At 48.9% G+C, this 8,485-nt stretch overlaps 1 non-coding gene across 1 annotated transcript; it reads right to left on the reverse strand.

Moving 5' to 3' along the window:
- Nucleotides 1-7,762: 7,762 nt before the first annotated feature.
- Nucleotides 7,763-7,911, reverse strand: LOC126004990 (small nucleolar RNA SNORA57). The gene has a single exon (XR_007494178.1). It is a non-coding gene; the product is annotated as a small nucleolar RNA SNORA57 (small nucleolar RNA).
- Between the last annotated feature and the right edge of the window lie 574 nt (nucleotides 7,912-8,485).

Genomic DNA, 8,485 nt, shown 5'->3' on the forward strand with positions numbered 1-8,485 from the left:
ATGGGGCTCAAGGTGCTGGTGCCCAAAGATGTAAGGTCAGTGAGGGCGAACCCTGAGGGCTTCAGCAGGAAGCACAGAGACAAGAGCCAGTGAGCACTAGCTCTGCACTCCCTGGAACACCCCCTCCCCTCCAGCAGCCTCTGGAGGGTTCCTGTCAGGGGCTGAGCAAGCAGTGTGGGTCAGGAGGGGCCTCTGGGTATGGCTGAGATGGGGCAGAACTCTTTGCCTGTCCCTTTGCACCGACCTGCCAGTGCTGACCCTACCAGCCTCAGACACACGCACACCCAGTCATGTCCTGCCACACGAAGCGCCCCTCACCCAGGAAACAGGCAAGGATGCTATAAGCATGCCTCCATAGCTGAAGCCCCTGGTGCTGCCTTCCTCTCCTAGTCCTATTCTCAAAAAGGACCACTCCCCCCACGTCCACCTCTGTGGCCTCCTGTCCCATCCACCAACTTGGATGTTCCCTTGGATGTTGAGGAGACTGAGCCTCAAGGTGTAACACCAGGACCTTTGCTACAGGCTTGCTGAGAAGGAGGTGCACCTGGGCATAACAGTAGCCCTAGGTGGGTCCCTCCCATGCTCTCAACCTGGTCCCCATAACTAGTGTCCAGTTTAGGCCAGTGTCTGGTCTCTGGGGACGTGCAGAGCTGCTGTCCCTAAACTCAGGAATGAGACCATGCAGCAGAGGATAGTCGAGATTTGGGGGTCAGAAGCAGGAAGGAGAGACACATAGCAGTCTCCAGAGATGCTGGGTAATGTGCAAGTGCTCAGTTGAAAGGTTTTGTTTGGGGGCCAGTTCTCACTCCTCGTGAGGCTCAGGGGACTGTATATGGTGTCAGAGAAGGAACCCGGGTCAGCCTTGTGCAAGGCAAGTGCCTTAACCCCTAGATGATCTTTCTGGCCCCAAAGATTGAAGGAGGGTCAGCAAGAATGGGGGGGGGGGACGACTACCGGGGTGACAGCGAGAAGCAGAGCAAAAAGAGGAGTAAGACCAGGCTGAGGGGGTCTCCAAAAGAGCATCTTTGGGATGGGTCCAGGAGATGGGACAGGTTAAGGGTCTTTTGAGGGTGCACATAAATTTTTCAGTGTTTGCTCCCAATTCTGTTCTTGGAGGTTACTCCTGACAGTGACTGGGGGCCCCTGTGGACTGGGATCAATCACACTCAGGTTTTCTGCACTCAGTCTACTGAGCTCTCTCAGACCCAGACTTGGAGCTGGGATTCTTTTTGTTTGTTTGTTTGTTTGATTTTTTTTGTTTTGTTTTGCTTTGTCTTGTTTTTTGGGGGGGAGCATGCCTGGTGACACTCAAGGGTTACTCCTGGCTATGCACTCAGAAATCGCTCCTGGCTTGGGGGACCATATGGAACGCCAGGGATAGAACCAAGGTCTGTCCTGAGTCAGCTGCATCAAGGTAAATGCCATACCACTGCACTATTGCTCAAGCCCCAGGGCTGGTATTCTTACAGACTCCCCCTACCCTCAACTATGGAAGCCAGAAGGGCGAGAGAGGAGCAATTATGACACAGATCGGTATGAGGAATGGGATGAAGCAGGGACAGGAACTGGGAACTGTCCAGGAGAAAAAGGCAGAGGAGCTGTGACCATCTCATTCCAGGTTACCCAAAGAGTACTTGGACTCAGAGGCCCAGAGAAGGAGGTACATTTGCTGTAGGCCACATATCAAGTTAAGAGCCTTACTTGGAGTCACTCGCAGGCTCTTTTTTTTTTTTTAATCTTTATTTAAACACCGTGATTACAAATATGATAGTGGTGGCTCTTTGTTTTTTCTCCACATCCTTCTGGCATTGGCCTCTGTATCCAGCATTGCCCCCTTGGGCTCCAGTGATGGTCTTCTGACCGTACACACTTCCAACTTCATTTTTCCCATCCCATCACTGGAGTTTGGACTTCTGGGCCTACAGTCCCTCCACACTTGTGCCTTTTCTGGGAGCCCTTCAGACTTATGTGTGCCCCAAGAGAAACCCTGAGCCAGGTTCTCCTGCTTCTTCGTGGAAGCTTTCTGCAAACACCTTAGCCCTGGTAAGTGCTCCCACACAGGTGCTCAGGGAACATCTGCCAGGAACTTTGGCAATGTCATAGGTATTCTATTTCTGCCATGTGAATCCTGAAAGATTCATGGGGGAAACATCATGGAGTGGTGGGCTGCCTGAGGTTGCCTCTGTCCAGTGATGCACAACCATTTCATCCTTGGACATTGAGTTTTTGCACAAAGTTCACCCAGGTCCTGAGCCCTAAGGAATGCTGTGCCCAGCACAGCTGCAAGCAGGCTGGAGGCAGCTGTGCTCAGTCATTGGCTCTCTCAAACAAGCAGCAGGTACTGGGCACCTGGGAGCCCCATCACTCTCGCCATCACTGGGGCTTCAGAGGAGGAGTTTGGCCCCTCTCCTGCTTCCTGGACATTGGAGGGGTCAAGAATGCCAGTCCAGAACTGGTGCTGGGGTCCCAGAAGAAGCTATGCCCTGTCCAGAGATCCTTGTGGGGGGTCTGTTGGGCAATTCTTGGGTAATGCATGAGAGGAAAGTGTCTCAGACAGCCCCCCTCAAGAGGATCTCATGCCTCATCCTGCCCCTGGGAGATATGGTGACTGGAACATGGCAGGCTCAAGGTCCATCCCCAAGTGGCCCTGTGTGATCAGTTCACAGATGTCCCCGTGTGCCCCACAACACTCACCATGCTCCCTGGCATTTTGTTTGTTTGTTTGTTTATATGGTTTTTAATTGAATCACTATGACATAGTTAGAAAATTGTTCGTGACTGAATTTCAGTCATACAATGTCCAGCACCCATCCTTTAACCAGCATACATTTCCCACCACCAATGTCCCCAGCTTCCCTCCTGACCTCCCCCACCACACACATTCCCCCACCTAACTCCATGGCAGACATTTTTCTTCTCTTTCTTCCTTTTTTTCTTTAGACACTGTGGTTTTTAATAGTTACTGAAAGGGTATCATGCATATCACTTTACCTCCTTTCATCACCCAGTTTTTGCTTAGGGTTACCATGTAATCCCTTCTCTGCCCTAACTGCACTCACCTGCTATTTGTGGGAAGCTTCCTACCAAGGACTGGTCCTCCTTGCCCTCATCTCTATTGTCTTTGGGTCCCCATTTCTGAGAGAGAACACTGAAGACAGGACACTGAGGACAAGAAGACTGGGTCCTGAGAATCTATCTGCATATGTGGTCACAAGCTCATACCTTTTAGCCTGCATTTCTCCTGTCCTGAATCCCCAGGTGTCCTCAGCACACACCTCCCAAAGGCTGCTCAGTGCTGAAGGCACCCCTGGTAAGAGTATCCAGGATCCCCACAGACAGGTAGCACATGCATCCTGCTCCATCAGACTCCTCTACCTCTCTTGGTCCCCCTCTAAGACCAACAGGACACCAAACCACACCCAGGTCTGGGGAGTGAATGCACTGCTAAACTGGCTGCTTCAAAGCACAGTGCTAGCAACAGGGATAGATGTGCCAAGGCCCTGGGCAGGAGGACTGCCTAGTGGTGGTGCTGGAACCAGAATGGGCAAAAGCACTGATATGGCTAGGGAGATTCCTGCTTGCTATAGCCTTGCCCAAACTAAATGCTTCACCTTAGTGCAGAGCACTGAGAAACCAGGCAGCCTGCCATGGCTTTGCCTGTAGCAAAATGGGAAATAAATTATGTTGTGGAGGAAATAACACTTGATGATTAGAAAGTCCTGGACCTGTCAGCCCCATTCCCCTAGGAAATTCACTGAGAGCATGAGGTGCTGCTATGGGTCACCACTTTTCCAGCCTGGACCCAGGTGAGGAGGTCACCCATGGTTGCTGGAGCCCTTCTCTGACCATGCAGGATCCTGTGAGTTGCACAGGAGACCCAGGAGGTTTCTGAAAAAGTCACACCAGTGAACCCCTGCCAGTGGGAAGAGGCCTAGAGAGGTGTAGGGTGAGAAGGGACCTACAGGGCAGCCAAGGGCTGAGCTATAGAGGGGAGGCTGCAGCTACTGCCCTTTGGGTACAGCCTATGTTCAGGTTTTCAGACCCAGTCGGACTCATTTTGTGGGCTCAGACTTGCTTGGGCCAGGGAAGCCTTTATTCCTCCCATGTTTCCCTGATAATTTTGTTGCTGTTAAAGCACCATGATTTGCAAAGTTATTAATAGTTGGGTTTTACACCTGCAATGTTCCAGCATCAATCCTACCACACTGTCAGCTTCCTGCACCATGTTCCCAGGTTCCTTCTCCTACTTGCCCATACCCAGCCTGATGTCTTCATAGGCACCTTTTTTATTTTCATTGTTAGAGCTTGGATGTATGGATTCAGTGTTGTTGACTCTGTTCTTTGGCTATTTAACTCTCTCATTCTGAATACCATCAATGCACGAGGATCCCCTTGACCCTTGGCCCCTGTTGCTTTTCATCCACCTCTTCTTTTCCCCTCCTCTCCATTTTATTTCTTTCCTTCTCCTTCCTATACTCTGGGATCAAGGGTGATTTAGGCATCCTTCACTTAAACAATTGCATTCCCCCATGCAGTTATTCTAAATACTGCATATAAATTATTTCATACCATGTTTATCTTTCTGGCTTATTTCATTTAATATGAAATCTTCCAGTTGCATCCATGTTGCAGCAAATTGCATGACTGCATCATTCTTACAGCTCTGTAGTATTCCGTTGTATACAAGTGCCACATCTTCATAATTCACTTGTCTAAAATTGATTCCAAGTCTTAGCTATTGTACTTAGTGCTGCAATTGGATAATGGCATGCAAACCAATATGTCCTTTTGAATGAATGTTTCCTTCCTGGGGATATATATGTAAAAGTAGAATTGCTGGATCATATGAAAGCTCAATTTGAAGTTTACTGAGAATCCTTTATACCGTTTTCCACAGGGGGTGAAGCAGACAACATTATCACCAGCAGTGGATGAGAGTTCCTTTTTAATCCTGTCCCTAACCAGTATTTTTGATATGTGCCATTCTCACTGGTGTGAGATGATATCTCATTGTTGTCTTGATATGAATTTCCCTAATGATAAGTGATGATGAGTATTTTTTTCATGTGCCTATTGACCATCCGTTGGTCTTCTTTCATTTCTTTTCCCATTTTTGGATGGGGTATTTGGAATTTCTGTTGTTAATCTTTGTGAGTGCTTTATATATCTTGACAATCACAATGATGTGTTGACTGCAAATATTTTCTCTCATTTAGCTAGTTGTCTTTTAACCCCTGAGCATTACTGGGTGTGGCCCAAAAAACCAAAAAAAAAAAAAAAAAAAAGAATCGCTCCTGGTGTTGATGGTGGGGACCACATAGAGCTAACCACAGAGGGTTAGCCATGTGCAAGGCCTAACCTGCTCTTCTATGTCTCTGGTCCAGTGTGCATTATTTTTGGTTCTTGCAACAGCTAGAGGTTTAGAAGCATGAGAACATACCATATCTGATAGTGTTGGATGGAGAATGACAGAGTAGACATTCAAACACTAATCTTGAGGATCCAGTTCCACTACCCATTGTGGTCTAACCACTCCAAACACATGGTAACAGGCAAAGAATGAGCTTTACTGTCAGGAGGCTGTAAAGTGGTGAATTCCAGTCCTCAGAGCAACCATGTTGGCTGTGCGGCACAAGAAGCAGCATTTAGACAGACAGGAAGCCCATGCTTGGGATGGGTAGACATAGATGAAGGGGCTTCAGAGGGATCAGTAATGTTCCCTGAACTGTCTTCCAGCCCTGGGAACATGCTGTACTGACCAAAAATCTAAACAGGTTCTGGCTTAACTGTGCTGGTCTTTGATTTTGAGGAGGGACACATGAAGGACACTTGACTTGAAGTAGCCAGGATAGAGATACTCATCACAGCACCCAGGACTGGAACACACATCATAGTACCAGTACAGGGGAAACACGTCACCCAGGACAGCAACACCCCTCTCTTTTTCATGCCTGTAGCAGATTTCAAAATGGCCTCACCTGTACAGAGTGACCTTCAGTGTTGCTCTGGAAAATCAGCCTAGTGGTGACCCAGCCATGAGCTTTGTCCCTGAGGTTCCCCGTGGGAGGTCTCGCGGGGCTGCAACACAGCATAGAGGCTTGGGGCAGCAGAGCTGAAGAGAGGCAGGGAAGCAGCAGAGTTGTTTCATGGACACGTTTGAGGATCTGTGTGTCCTGGGAAGAGGCCAGCACACCATCATGTCACCCAGAAGTCGGACACACACATCACCCAGGACAGGGCCTCTGAATTAATTCCAGGGCTCTGGGGGTTGAACCTAGTCCTGGTAAAGTGGCCCCAAGAGTGAGGTCCTGGGGTGACAGATCTGCTCTGAGAGATAATTGTTTCCCGAGGCACTGGCTTTCAAGACTCTGGACTAGTTCCCTTTACCAGTATAGCACTACACGCCAGAACACTTGCTGGGATAACATGCCAGGCACTCCCAAGTTTCCTCCTGCTCTCATATCTCATTGCAATAGTTTGCACCCTGCACCAGGTGTTGGGGGCGAGGAGTAGTTTCATGCAGACTTCTGCACTGTATTCTCTCCTAGCCTATCTCCTCTGAAGGATCCTCCAAGAACCCAAATGAGTCTCTGGAATTTTGTTTGTTTGTTTTTGAGCCACACCCAGTGACCCTCAGGGGTTACTCCTGGCTGTGCACTCAGAAATCACTCCTGGCTTGGGGGACCATATGGGACACTGAGGATAGAATCCAGGTTCGTCCTGGGAAGCCTAGTGCAAAGCAAGCGCCCTACCGCTGTACTATCACTTCGGCCCCTGGGATTCTGAGTCTGAGCCCCCACTGATTCTGAGACCCAGACTGTGTCAGGCCCAAGGGTGCAGGAGGTTGTCAGAAGTGGCACAGGCTCTCACACTTCTCAGGTGACCAGTTCACTGGACAGGGGTGGGGCAGGGCAGGTTTAGCTGGATCAGAGCTTAAGCCTCTGTATTGCCCCTAACCAATCCATGTGCATCTTACCTTAGCCTCTCTCTGGGACTGAGTCTCCCTGTGGGGAACCCAGACCTATCATGACAGACAACCATAGTGTGAGACAGATTCAGACAGACAAGGGGCCCTGGGAGGGAGAGCTGCCCTCTCGAACCTCAGTTTCCCTGTCTGTGGTGAGCAGAATGCAGAACTGACTGTGAATGTTTGCAATCCTGGCAGACCTGTGAGACCTGGTGTGTTGACTGGGTCAGTTCTGTGAAACTCTCAGCAAATGCTACCTCTGACCCCAAGTTTACCTTCTCCTGGGCACCTGGCCCCAAGTCCCTGCGTCAGTGCAGAGCCACAAGGATGACTCACCTGTGCAATTTCTTTTTCTTTTTTCTTTTTCTTTCTTTTTTTGGTTTTTGGGTCACACCCGGCAGCGCTCAGGGGTTAGTCCTGGCTCTATGCTCAGAAATTGTTCCTGGCAGGCTCAGGGGACCATATGGGATGCCGGATTCAAAGCACCGGCCTTCTGCATGCAAGGCAAACGTCCCAGCTCCATGCTATCTCTCCGGCCCCTTACCTGTGCAATTTCTAAAAAAAAAACCAAGTCATTCTTTGGAATGGTAAGTGTACAGGGGGGCCTAACCAGCGGAGGGGGCTCCAGATAAAGTGCTCAGATGCAGAGAGACAGATCTGGGTCTTCCCACTTGGGAGACCAGTATAAGTGGGCTGCAGTGATTAGGCTGGTGGAAAATACTTTTGAGAAAATTCTTTTCTCTGAAGTACACAAATCTTTGGAACTACACAATTTTTTTTCTTTTTTTTATTTTCCCATGTCCCGGCGCTTGAGGATAGAACCGGCGGGTTGCAAACCGCCAGCACTGAAGACATGACGCCGAGGGGCACAGAGCCCTTACCCTCTACCTCCAGACATTACAGGCATCGGGACCGCACCCCTGATGCCCACCAAGAAAAGGAGGGTAGAACTACACAATTTTTAAAAAGCACCTAAAAGACTATTTTTACTCTATAAACTTGGGATGACTCAGTGCCTTCTTGACAAGCTCAAGGTCTTGAGTTTGATCCTGGAGGCTGCCCAGATGTGCAAGTATAGTCCTAGTAACTTTATAACTTGGGACCCAGAACTGCAACAGAGTGCATGATCTCCAGTTCACAACAGGGGATTTCTAGAGCCTAAAGGGCATAAACCTCAGAGAGCACTACCACAAAAAGAAGTGTGAGCACTGCAGCCAGGAGAACAGCTCCAGAAACCCACTGGGAGCACTGCAACCAAAATGTGCATGAGCATCACAACTGGAGTGTGCTTGCCTTTGAGTTCATGTGCAATTACAGCAAATAAAGGTGGGCCAACCCTCGTCATCACAAGAAAAAAATTCCCATTTTATTTATAAAGTTGATTTTTTAAAATATGGTCATTAAAAAAAAGTTCAAGATTCTGCTTACTCACCTCTTTTTTGTTTTCTTTTCTTTTTTTGGGGGGCATACCAAGTGGGGTTACTCCTGGCTATACGCTCAGAAATTGCTCCTGGCTTG

The sequence above is a fragment of the Suncus etruscus genome, chromosome 3 (assembly GCF_024139225.1).
Source record: "Suncus etruscus isolate mSunEtr1 chromosome 3, mSunEtr1.pri.cur, whole genome shotgun sequence".
Lineage (NCBI taxonomy): Eukaryota > Metazoa > Chordata > Mammalia > Eulipotyphla > Soricidae > Suncus > Suncus etruscus.